Below are 13,121 nucleotides of genomic sequence, written 5' to 3'. Positions count from 1 at the left end.
GTGTAGTAATAGTCATTGCTGCCTGCTCTTTCAGAACCGTACCCTTAACCCCAAATTGTGGTGACTGGCCAGCTGAGGCAGCTGCTTGTGGAAATGAACCGAGAGGTGTGGCTGCTGTTCTAGCCTTGAGATCACTGCTTCCTGGTCAGCCCTACTTGGATGTCATCCGGCAGGCAGCTATGAACTCAGTGTGTGAGGATGACCACAGCCATCCACCCACAACTGTCCACCTGTGAAGGGCAGGACGTGGATGACAAACATTCTTACCTCAGTTGCAGGAGCTAAGCTAAGCACGGGGCCTGGGTTGACCCCTGGGTCTCCCAGCAAGGCTTCTGCTGGCCCCAGAGACACAGAAAGCCCTTCTCCATCTCCCTGTACAAACCCCTGTGTTTATTTTTACTTTGGTACACAGTCTGCCAATAAAAGCAGCAATCAATACCAGCAGCAAAAAGCCCAAACAGAAAGGAACACTCATGCAGTGTTGTGGGGGAAGTTTGGTAGCAGAGGCCTGACTTAATGCTCTGGCATCGCAGCTGGTGGGTTCTGTAAACAGACAGCTGGAGGAAGTTCCTTGTGAGGAGGTGCCTCCCCTTATACCCTTACACCCTTACATCCTTACACACACACACACACACACACACACACACACACACACACACACACACAGAGTGAGGCCAGAAAACCAACTTTTTCTGGTGAACAATACCTTCAGATTGGGCAACTGTCCCCTCCCTGTCTTTGTCAACCCAGAAGAGCCACCTGTATTGTTTGAAAATACTCCCCTCACCCAGGTCCCTGGAAGGGCCTAGCAGGCTTCCTTATCACCATCCCTGTAGTTTATAGATGCTCCCACCCCCACCTCCTCTGTTCCCCCACCTCCCCTTATAAACTCTGCAGTTCTATTATTGACCAATCTGCTATTTTTATTTTGCCCTTTTTGGGTCTGTGTTTACTCATGCTCTGTAGGTAGGCACTCAGCCTAAGCAGCAGAAGCCAACAAAGGAAAAGGAAAACAAGCGTTTGAGCCACTTGGTTTAAAGGTAGAAGGGAAGGAGCAGGGGGAGAAAAGCAAGACAGGAACAACGGTGGATAGGTTGTAACAGATCCATGGTCTATTAAGGCCTAGTTTACTCACAGTAGGGATCCCAAAACCATTAGGAGAATAAGAGAAGACCCCAGAAGTAAATGAAATTCAGGGCTGTAGAGATGGCTCAGTGATTAAGGGCATTTGTTGCTCTTGCAGAAGACTCAGGGGAGGTGAGTACAGTTCCCAGCACCCATGCGGTGACTTGCAATGGTCTGTAACTCCAGTTCCAAGGGATCAAATGCCTTCTGTTCTCTGAGGGAACCAGACACACACATGCTATGCATACACACATGCAGGCGAAATGTTCATACACATAAATAATAATTAGTAAATAGATGGTAATGTAAGAGGTATCAGGGGAGGCCAGTCTTGTGCCTGGGGGCTGTGGTTGTCAGCTTGAACCTCTAGGTAGGGAGACAGAGAAAGACATCAGTCTCTCTGTGGGGGTGGGGGTGGGGTGTCAAGTCCATACTTATCTGAGATGCCTCCTTCTGCAAGAGAACGTGGTCCTTAGGTGACGCTCTCCAGTCTTGAGGTCCTGAACAGCCCTATCTGAGTGTATATGTGTACCTCCCCCTTTAGGCAATGATGCTATCTTAAGAGGGTTCGCTCCTTTTCTTTTTTAAATATTTTTTAAAGATTTATTTATTTTATGTATGTGAGTACACTGTAGCTGTCTTCATGCACACCAGAAGAGGGCATGGGATCCCATTACAGATGGTTGTTAGCCACCATGTGTCGTTGCTGGGAGTTGAACTCAGGCTGAGGACCGAACCCAGGGCCTTGTGCTTGCTAGGCAAGTGCTCTACCACTGAACTAAATCCCCAACCCTGCAGTCAGTCTTCTTAACTGCTGAGCCATCTCTCCAGCCCTGAGCCATCTCTCCAGCCCTGAGCAATCTCTCCAGCCCAGTTCACTCCTTTTCTTGTCCCTGGTATCGCGTTTATGCCACGGGGATCTGAATTGGAGAACCAGGACCTAACCCTTCCAAGATGGATTCTTAGTCTCTTCACCTTCTAGGTTCCCAAGATGGAGGAGATGTTGGCAAACAGGCTGCCTTTCTCCTTATAGTACCCAGAGCCTAAGCCTTGCTCTGAGCCAACACTGGAAGTCTCCCAGGGCGTGTCATGGGCCCTGGAATGGATAGGCTGGCTGGAGAAAGTGGGTGCATTTATCAGGGGATGGTGCAAGCCATCACTGTAAGTTTGGCAGCCTGTGCACTTAGCCATCACAGAAACCTACGTTATGTCACGTGGATATGTCCAAGCCGTTGCATTGTCTCACGAGAGAAGGGACCTTTCTCCCTGTACAGGGAGACAAAATAAGCCAAAAATTAGCCAGCTCAAGTCCCAACTCAAATCATCCCAGCAAGCAAGGGTGGGCATGGGGACCTCAGTGTAGAGAATGTCAGGAGTAAACAAAGCTAAAACATCAGGTGGGAGGGGCCAGACCGAGGAAAGGGTGTGTCTCGGGCAGGAATGCCAAGCCACAAAACAGAAGGACAGTTGGTGTTAATTGGGCAAGTAGGTTTCAAAAGTCCCTGGGGGGCACCTGGCATTGTATTCTCCTTGGGACAGAACCGCAGAAAGCTGGACACTTGGTGTTGGGTCAGAGTTTTGAAAGCCCCACTGGGAGCTATCGGCTGCTGACTGTCTATGAGGCCTGGGATTCTGAGTGTTATGTGAGGATGCTCAGTGAGGTCTTCACTGGTTATAGCAAGAGTTCAACAGATGCGCTGGGTGACCACATGAGGCAAATGCTTTTTAGAGAGAACACGCCCTTACTCCTTGCTCGGGGGGAAAAAATTCTATTTGTTCTTTAGGAATTTGGTATATGCAGTCAATGTATTTCGATCACATCTACTCCCCCTGGACCTCTAACCCACAATGTCTCCCTCCAACTTCATACCCCACCCCTTTTCTAAGCCACTGAGTCTGATTAGCGCATGCTCGGTTGTGGGGCGGAGCTTCATGGGCAGCCAGCCAGAGGGTGCACTCACAGAGAGAAGTTACTCTTCCTTTCCCACCAGCTTTCAATAGCTTCTCATCTAGGGCCGGGGGATTTCAGGTGCCTGTCCGCTATCCATTCTGAAAACGTAATCGGTTCCATCTAGGGCGGGTAACCACAACCACTCTTAGTTCGTGTGAGTGTCGTGGCCATTGCTTGCCCAGAAGACAGCTCTGCTCTCTGCCTTCCGCTCTTCAATTTCTTCTCCGGCCCAGATCTTCTGAGATGTTCTCAGCCTTGATGGTGCGTATGGAGGAGAGGGATATTAGTATAGCTGCCCCATTTAGGGCCGAGCACTCAGAGACGCTCATTGTCAGCATTTTGACTACTTATGTCCTCTTGCAAGACGAAGCATCTCCAATCAAAGGAGAGAGCAGCACAAATCCATGGCTATACACATAAATATTTAAAAGGCAGTTTGGCAACCTGGTCATTTAGCAAAAACAATAATAGTAGGTTCCTCCCCAGATGCTCTCATTTATTTTTTTTAAATCACCGTGTGTCTCCATCTACCCCTGGCCACACGGATCTCCCTTTTCTCCAGGGGGAGATCCGTAGAATGGTGGGGAAAGGAGAGAGAAGCTGAGAGAAAGGTCACATAAGACTAAACCAGATCCAATCTGGGCACTTTGGCCTCTGTGGGGAAGGGAGAAAGGAAGCTGGAGGCAGTGACACTGGATAGAAGTTAGAATCGTCTTCACAGAATAAAGGGGTCAGAACTTAGAAGTCTTAGCAAATCAGGGAGAGAGAAGCCTACCTGCTATTCAGCATCCAGGAGACCCCCAAATTCTGCTTGTCCAGAGCCTCTGTGAAGAGCACCAGGTTACATGAATCTGAGGGTCTCCACAGACCCTAGCTGGGACTCACCCTCCTCTTCCCTCCCTCTTCTGCCCACTACTGCCATCTCCACACTGGAACACCCACTGTCCCCCAAGTCTGGTTACCCAAGCAAGATTGTTTTGGTTTTGTTTTTTTTTTTTTCTGCTTCTGAAAACACACAAACACTGTCTGTCTGTGTGTCTGTATCTCTTTGGATTCTTTGGTCTAGAGATCAAAACTAAAGTCTTCTACTTGTGTGGCAAATGTGACCTAGCGTTGAGCTGCATCCCTAGTTCTTTATACACTCTTGAAGCAAGTCCCAGGTAACATCTGCTGTCATCCATCCAAACGGTTGTCTATTATTCGTTTGTGGCAGGGTCTTGCTGTGTTGTAATCCAGGCTGGCCTTGAACTCACTATCCTCCCTATGAAGCTCTTGAGGGCTGGCATTGCAGGCATATGCCAACACACCCGCCTCTTGAAGGTGCTTTGCTTTTCTATGCTGGGGAGAACACACAGGGCTTCCTACACATAAAGAAATGCTCTATCTACCACTAAGCTATGTCCCCAGCCCTGACCTCTTCTTATTGTAAGGGATTAAGTAGGGATCACTAGAGAAAACCGAAGACCAAGATAACAAACGCTAAATATTTACAAAGGAATGGAAGCAAAACTCCTGGGATCACCGGCCCCTGGCACCTGACTATGGTCTGACCCTTGCATGCATCTGAAGCTGGTCAATGGGCTAACTCACTCCCGGCTCTGGCAAGTCTGTTGCCCCACTGTCTGTCTGTCTTACCTCGTGCTTTTTGTCCCAAACAATTAGCAGATAGGGCCAGCCTGACCTGAAAAGTATAACAAATCACAAAGCACATCACCTTGTAGGGCCTCTTTTAGCTTTATAGGAAGCAGAATGTCTGAACGACCCGGTGTCCCTAGATTCTAGGATCTAGAACAGCACAGAATCAGCCAGTGATGCAGTTTGGTGATGGGTTGCTTTGCCTAGCATAGAGAGAATGTCAAGAGAATTATTATAAAGATGAGTGGTCATACCTGGTTTTGGCTAAAATTGAACAGAAAGAAATTCCACAGACGCTCAAGCTTTTGCAACCCTTGGCAAGATAAAGGAAGGGTCTCTCAAACGAACCCAGAGCTCGTCAATATGGTTACACATGCTAGCCAGCTTCTTCTGGGGGATCCACTGTTTCTGCCTATTGAATCTGAAATCACTACATGCATGGGGTGTTCACCATTTACATGATCCATCTCCTCAGTCTTTAAACAATGTTTTTAAGCTGGTCATGGTGCTTTAAACCCAGCACTGGAGCCAGAGACAGGCAGATCTCTGGGAGCTCAAGGCCTGTTTGTTCTACACAGTGAGTTCCAGGACAGCCAGGACTGTGTAGAGAGACTCCGTCTCAAAGATAATTTCTTTTTTTTCCAGTTTGCCAAGTGTGGCAGCATATACCTTTAATCCTGGCACTCACCCGGCAAAGGCAAATAGATCTCTAAGAGTTGAGGCCAGCCTGGTGTTTATGCTATATATGGGAAGTGTCAAGCTTCCTCCCTCCCCCCCCCAAAAAGAAATTAGGAAGCTGGCTGTGGTTGCAAGAGTTGCCTGTGAACCAGCCCCGAGGGTGTGAGAGCAGCCTTTGAAGCTGCAGCATTGAGTGAGCTAGCTGGGGCAGAGCTGGAGAGCTTGCCCTAGTGGTGTGGGTGCTGTCCAGCTCAGCCACCACCCAGGCTCAGCTCCGGGCTTTGAATCGGTCCAGCCCAATACCAACAACATCTATGAACTGCTGGAGTGTGTGAAGAGTTCAGTGCTGCAGATCCAATGCTGCAGGAGCTCCATGACACAGGGCCACAATAGGACATCCAAGGGGAGTGAGGAGCAATAGCATATGAGAGGCCAGAGGCCTCGAAGTAGACCAAACACGCATGGCAATGAACATGGTAAGCAAGGAAGTGTGAACAAAAGGGTGTACTGTGGGATACACTGTGGCACACTGCAGTTTCCACAATGAGTTTTTTTTTCTCTCTTGTGGGGGATTGCAAGGGTGGAGGGTGGATACCAAAGGATGGGGAAATGAGTGGGATTGGGGTGAATGATGTAAAATTCACAAAGAACCAATAAAAAGTTAAATTAAAAAAATAGGGGGCAGAAGAGATGGCTCAGTGGTTAAGAGTATGCTACAGAGGTCAAGAGTTGGGTTCCCAGGACCCAAGATGGCTGCTCATAATTGCCTAAAACTCCACCACCAGGGAATCTCATGCTCTCCTTTGGGCTCCATATATGTACATAATTAAATAAAGAGTTTTAAAAAAAACTAACTTACCTTTCTTTTTCTGTGTTCATATGTGTGCTGTTTTGTGTGTGTGTGTGTGTGTGTGTGTGCCGTGTGTAAATGTGTGTATGGTATGTGTGTATGTATTTGTGTGTATGTAGTGTGTATATGTGTGTGCATGTGCATATGTGTGTATGTGTGTGCATGTGCATATGTGTATATGTGTGTATGTGCATATGTGGGTTATATGTGTATATGCGTATGTGTGTATGTGTATATATGTGTGTATAAGTGTGTATGGGTGTTTATATATATGTGTGTGTGCTGTGTGTGTACTGTGTGTATGTGCATGTATGTATATGTATATGTAGTATGTGCGTATATATACATGTGTACATGTGAGTGTATGTGTAGGTGTATATATGTATGTGTACATAAATGTGTGTATACATGTGTGTACGTGTGTGTACTTTGTTTTTCCTGTCGCTCTGTTTCTTGAGTGACAGGCTTCATCACACAGCAGAAGAACCAGACTTCTCAGATTACAAGCTAGCAGTAGGAAGAGGCTCTATCAAACTTGAAGGCTCATAGCCCTCCACAGCTGTTGAATTGGAGAAGCGTTCACACACACACACACACACACACACACACACACACACACACACAGAGCCCTTTTTTCTCCCTTTGGATAGGGACCAAGAGCCTTCAGAAAGGACTAAATGAGCCAGTGGCCCAAAGTCACTCCTTGGGCCAGGACTTCAGTGTGGTATTTCATTTGATATTCAATCAGGTATTTTCATATGTTTTACTGCACTTTTTTTTTTTTTTTTTTTTTTTTGGAGCTGGGGACCGAACCCAGGGCCTTGCGCTTGCTAGGCAAGTGCTCTACTGCTGAGCTAAATCCCCAACCCCTTTACTGCACTTTTAAAACTGAAAAACAGAATTTTCTTGTAGCAAGGACAAGTAGCATAAAGTGTATGACACACAGATTGCTTGCCCATCAGGCAGCTTCTCTTCCATTTAGTGTTTCTCCATTACCTGCCTTCTTTGCTTTCTTTTCGACTCTGGACCATCTTCCACTAGATTGAGAGAGCCTCTGAGACAAAGCAAAACAAAACAAAATTTTTTTAAAAAGCACAAAGCACTGATTAGCAACATGTGGAGAATGAGGTCTGGTAGGCAGAGATATACACTGGACACAAGACAGAGACAGGGAAAGGCCAGGGTCTAACAGCTGTTGAGGTGCTGAGGTGGGGCCCAAGTCAAGTGATGAGGACAAGGGGTCCCCCAGCCCCACCCACCGAACCATTCCTGGTACTCAGAAGTTGCTAGAGATCACCACGTTCAGCACCGTTGGTCACCATGCCCACTTGTCCCAGCAGTGTGCTGTGACAGCTTAGACATCTGTAGAGTGGGTTAGACCTCCTCTAAAGGGGCAGCAAAGATAGGGACAGAGACTGGGGCAGGAGAAGAGGAAGCGCTCAGCCAGTGGCTTTAGATATAAAACTACAAGTCTGTTTCCTGAGACTATTTTTAATCTCTCTCTCTCTCTCTCTCTCTCTCTCTCTCTCTCTCTCTCTCTCTCTCTCTCTCTCTCTCTCTGCAGAGCACTCACAAGTATACTGGGGTCAGGAAAACCAGTGGCTTTAGCTGGAGTTAGAGGCTGTTGTGAACCACCGGATGTGGTACTGGATCTAATTCAGACCCTCTGTTTGAGTTGTACATGCTCTAAACCACCGACCCATTTCTCCAACCCCTGTACTGCATTGCATTTTTAAAGATTTACTTATTTTACGTGTATGTGTTTTGCCTGCATGTGTGTATGGGTACCACATGCACGCCTGGGGCCTACGAAGATAACGGTAGGGTTTTATATCCCTTGAAACTGGAGTTATAAATGGTTGTGAGCCACTTTGTGGGTGCTGGCAACTGAACCCAGATCCTGTTCAAGAGCAGCAAGTGTTGTTAAGCATTGAGCCATCTCTCCAGCCCTGGTTATTTTATTTCCTGAGAGAGGGAGGGAGAGAGGGAGAGAAAAAAAATCTGATCTTGATCCGGATACATGGATTTTTTTCCCCCTTTCTGTTCTATTTTGTTTTATTTTACGTGATTTCTCTGTGTAGCCTTGGCTGTCTTGGAACTCACTGAGTAGGTTAGGCTGGCCTTGAACTCAGAAACTCAGCTGCCTCTGTCTCCCGAGTACTGGGATCAAAGGTGTGCACAACATCCACTGGGCTTAAATTGATTTCCTGACCAACACACAGTAAGCACAGTACTGGTCTCATGTGTTTCTGTAAGCATTGGAACTGCCCTTGGAGGGTTAGAACCTTCTCTCAGTTCTTCCTCATTGGTGGTCGCATTCATGGTGTGCAGGATAGTTTCATGTCAACTTTGACACAGTCGAGAGTTATCTGAGAGGAGGCAACCTCAACCGAGAAAAGGTCCTCGAAAGATCCAGCTGTAGGGGGTTTTTCTTAATTAGTGATTGATGTGGGAGGCTCCTGTCCATTGTGCATGGTGCCATTCCTGGACTGGTGGCCCTGGGTTCTATAGGAAAGCAGGCCAAGCAAGCCATGAGGAGCAAGCCAGTAAGCAGCACACTTCTGTGGCCTCTGCAGCAGCTCCTGCCTCTAGGCTCCTGTCTGGCTTAGGTTCCTGTCCTGACTTCCTTTGGTGATGATTCGTGATGTGGAAGTATAAGCCATACGAACCCTTTCCTCCCCAAGTAGCTTTGGTCATGGTGTTTCACCCCAGCAACAGTAAACCTGAGACACATGGCAACGTCACAATCCACATGTGGCAATCTATCACCTTGGGCAAATCAATAAGGCAAGTTCTGATTGTGTCCCCACCCCTCCCAGAAATCAGAACATGAGGTCTTCATTCCCAGGTGTCCAGATTTCCTCAAGTTCATCTAAATGCTTGCCACCACACAAGCTCCCAGGAGAGCCTGTAGTGAGTAGCTGGTATTTCTGGGCCTCCAGGGCTTTTATACAAGAGCACTGAATCAGATGCACCTTCAATCCTAATTTAAATTCTTGGCTGTCCTGTGTGGTCTTTCCTGGGGCTATGGTTTGGGTGCCTCCCCTGGAATTCATGTGTGGGCAATTCAGTCCTGAAAATCTTGTGTCAACGCCACCTGGGAGTGGAGACTCGGAGAAGGCATTAGGATTCACTAAGGTCCCTAGAAGGGGGCATTATGGCTTTGCAAGAAGAAGAGAGGACCTGGCCTTCTACCATACAGCACACAGTTCTCACCATCTCTCAACTTTCTCAGACACCAGAACCATGAGTCCGTGAATTTAATTTCTTGTAAATTAACGGGTCTCAAGAATTTTGCGATTGGAACAAATGAGCAAAGATTTTGGTCAACCAAAGGGGGGAATGCAACTACTTCCATCAAGGAAATGGTGAGCTTAGCATTAATCTGTTCACAGTCTGACCTCCTCATGGCTCTCTCCACTCCTGAGGTCAGGGATGGGTGCCTCTTCTGTCTTCTGTGAAGTCTTTTCTTAAAAAACAAAACAAACAAACAAAAAAATCCAAAACTTTTTTTTAGATTTTATTTTTACTTTCTCTATATGAATGTTTGCTTAGAAATATGATTGTGCACATGTGTGTATGCAGGTGCACATGGAGGGCATTGGATCCCCTGGGACTGGAGTTACAGACTATGACACTCATGTGGGTGCTGAGAATCAATTGACAAATAAAAATAAATCTATTGAAAAAAATTTAGGGTTGGGGATTTAGCTCAGTGGTAGAGCGCTTGCCTAGCAAGCTCAAGGCCCTGGGTTCGGTCCTCAGCTTCGAAAAATTTTTTTTTAATTTATTTATTTTAGTGTGTGTGTGTGTGTGTGTGTGTGTGTGTGTGTGTGTGTGTGTGTGTGTGTGTGTGATGTTTGGAGATCAGAGGACAACTTTTTCCAGAGTTAGTTTTCTCCTACTCTGTAGGCACTGGGGCTAGAACTCAGGTCCTCTGGCTTGGCAGCAATCACCTTTACCCAGTTAGTCATCTCGCTAGCCCCTTTTTGTAGCTATGAACAATTAGGAGAGCTAGTCATTATTATTTGTTTCTTCTCTCTGATTGGCAATGCTAATCCATGTTCATTCACATCAATTTCTTTATGTATTTACTTTATTTTATTTGTTTTTTTTTCTAGACAGGGTCTCACTGTATAACCCTGATGGTCCTGGCATCCACTCTGTAGACCAGGCTGGCCTCGAACTCACAGAGGTCCACCTGCCTCTGCCTCCTGAGTGCTGGAATCAAAGGCGTGTGCCCAGCACTTTACATTATTTTACAACGTGGGGTGTCAGTTTAGTTTTCCAATGGAGATTTGGAAAGCTTAAGAAACCCGTTAAGGGGCTGGAGAGATGGCTCAGTGGTTAAGAGCATTGGCTGCTCTTCCAGAGGTCCTGAGTTCAATTCCCAGCAACCACATGGTGGCTCACGACCATCTGTAATGAGATCTGGTGCCTTTTCTGGTGTGTCTGAAGACAGTGACAGTGTATTTACTCATATAAAAATATAAAAAATATTTAAAGTTTTTTTAAATTAAAATCTTTGAAAAATAATCACCACGCAGGTGTAATTCTATTATCTCAGTTGTAAATGCAGCTCTCCTGTGTGCTCCTGAATGGGCTTGGAGAAGCTAGGGATTGAACTGGAGGGTCTGACAGACTCAAGCAAGTGCTGTTCCGCCTCCAGCTCGAGGGCGACCAGTACTCTGGTCTGTCTCTCCTTCCTCCAGTTGCAACATTTGCTGAATGGAGAGATGCGCTGGTACGTATCTCTGACTAAGGAGGGATTCTAGGGTGGCACGAGGTGCCAAGCTCTCTTTCTTTCTTGGATCATCCCACCACTCGGCTGTGAGAAGTATGTTAGCTATTTTTTGCTGTATAGCAAATCACCTTCCGCCCTCCCCAAACTGAGTGGCTCAAAACAGTAAACATTTATTAAGTCATGATTCCCTAACCACAGGAATTATGAAATAGTGCAGCTGGGTAGTTCTGGTTCACAAGCTATATTCTGTGTTGTCTGGAGCTGCAGTTTTCTGAATGCTTGACTTGGGACTGGAAAATCCATTTCCAAGTTCATATCTGTGTCCATTCGTCGGGGGCTGTAGTTTTACGTTATCTGGGTTGCTCACAGCATGGTAACTGGTTTTCCCAGGAATAAGTGAACCAAGAAAGTGGAGCAAGGGGCCTGGACAAGGTGTGTTTGCTGACCTTGACTTACAAAGCCACAAGCTACCTCTTATCTCCTGTTAAATTCCTATTCTTCTGGTCACAGGGACAGACTCTGATATTCCACATAAAGACTGTAAATCTGGAAACAGCCTTCAGGAGTCTGGCTCTCACTGGACCTACCCTTCACTGAATTCTATGGTTTAAATCTTTTGGTTTGGTTCATTTTGTTTCCCTTTTTGAGAAAGGGTCTCCCTAACCCGGGCTATCTGGAAATTCACTATGTAGGCCAGACTGCCCTCAAAACTCATAGGGATCCTCCTGCCTCTGCTTTCCAAATGCTGAGACAAAGGCATGTGCCACGGTGCCTGGGGCTGCCTTGAATTTTTAACATGGGCTCACATCTTGAATAACCAGTCTCCAAAGGAGGTGCCATTGTAAAGGCTGTGGGGCCTCATGAGGTAGAACCTGGCTGGTGGTGGTCGGTCACGAAGGTTCTACCTAATTCCGGTTCCAGCTTTCTGTCTGCACCATGCGAACAGCAGCCAGCACACGTTTCTGCTGCCTTGCCTTCCCCATAATGGTGGACTGAGATAGATCCTTCCTCCCTTAAGCTGTTCTGTCAGACACTCAGCCACAGCAATGGGAAAGTAACCGTGGACCAACCCTGCTGGGAGTCCTCCTCCTGGGATCCCAATAGCTTCTTGTTAAAGGCTGGAAACCTGGCTTTAGTAGAGCAACCGTTCTTTGCTTAGGCATTCAGTAGACAGAGAAGCCTAGAACCACAAGAACAAAACTCCCACTCTTCTAAGTCCCTGTCTCCTGAATCTAGGACTGAATCTAGAGCCTTGTGCACAATAGGGAAGCAAACTATCACTGTGCTAACCCAGTGATAGTTTTACTCTCTTTTACTTACAAACTTTGTTGTTGTTGTTGTTGCTGCTGCTGCTGCTGCTGTTGTATGTATGCACGGTGTTATGTCTGTGCACATGAATATGCAGGTGGGGGCGGGGCAGAAGAGGACGCTAGCTGTCCTGCTCTATTCCCCTCCCTGCCTTACTTCCTGAGACAGGGTCTTTCATTGAACCTAGCTAGGCTGGCAACTAGCAAAGCCCCAGCAAGCATTCCTCCAGTCGCCTACTCCTCCACAGCGCTAGGCTGCAGCCCTGCATGGCCACGTGTGCTGGCTTTTTACATAGATGCTGGAGATTGAAAGTCAGCACGCAGCAAGCACTCTTCCCTACTTCGAGATCTCCCCAACCTTCATCGTCGTCGTCATTGTCGTCGTTGTCGTCATCATCATCATCATCATCATCATCATCATCATCATCATCATCAGGAGCAGCAGGAGCAGCAGCAGCAGCAGCATTTTAATCTTGAAATAGGGTCTCACTAGCTGCCCAAGTCAGTTGTGAATCCCATATGTAGCTTGGGCTGGTTCCCAACTCTTAACCATTCTACCTCAGCCTTCTAAGGGCTGAGATTCCGAATCCACCACTACCACATGTACTCAGCTTGTCCCATAACCTTCCTTCTATAGGACAAGTTTATCTTTCCCATTGCCATGGCACAATCTCTTGGAGTTATGCCCCCCCCCTCTCTCTCCTCTCTCTCTCTCTCTCTCTCATCTCTGTCCGTCTTGTCAACAAACCACGGTGGCCATACATTGAAAGTCCGGTTATCACTTCACATCCCAGGACCTTTGGAAGACACTGAAATCCTCTCCTCACCCTT

This window comes from Rattus norvegicus, chromosome 9 (assembly GCF_021556685.1).
Source record: "Rattus norvegicus strain SHRSP/BbbUtx chromosome 9, alternate assembly SHRSP_T2T, whole genome shotgun sequence".
Classification (NCBI taxonomy): Eukaryota; Metazoa; Chordata; class Mammalia; order Rodentia; family Muridae; genus Rattus; species Rattus norvegicus.
The sequence above is the reverse complement of the archived record's forward strand: the minus strand, read 5'-3'. Positions refer to the sequence as shown.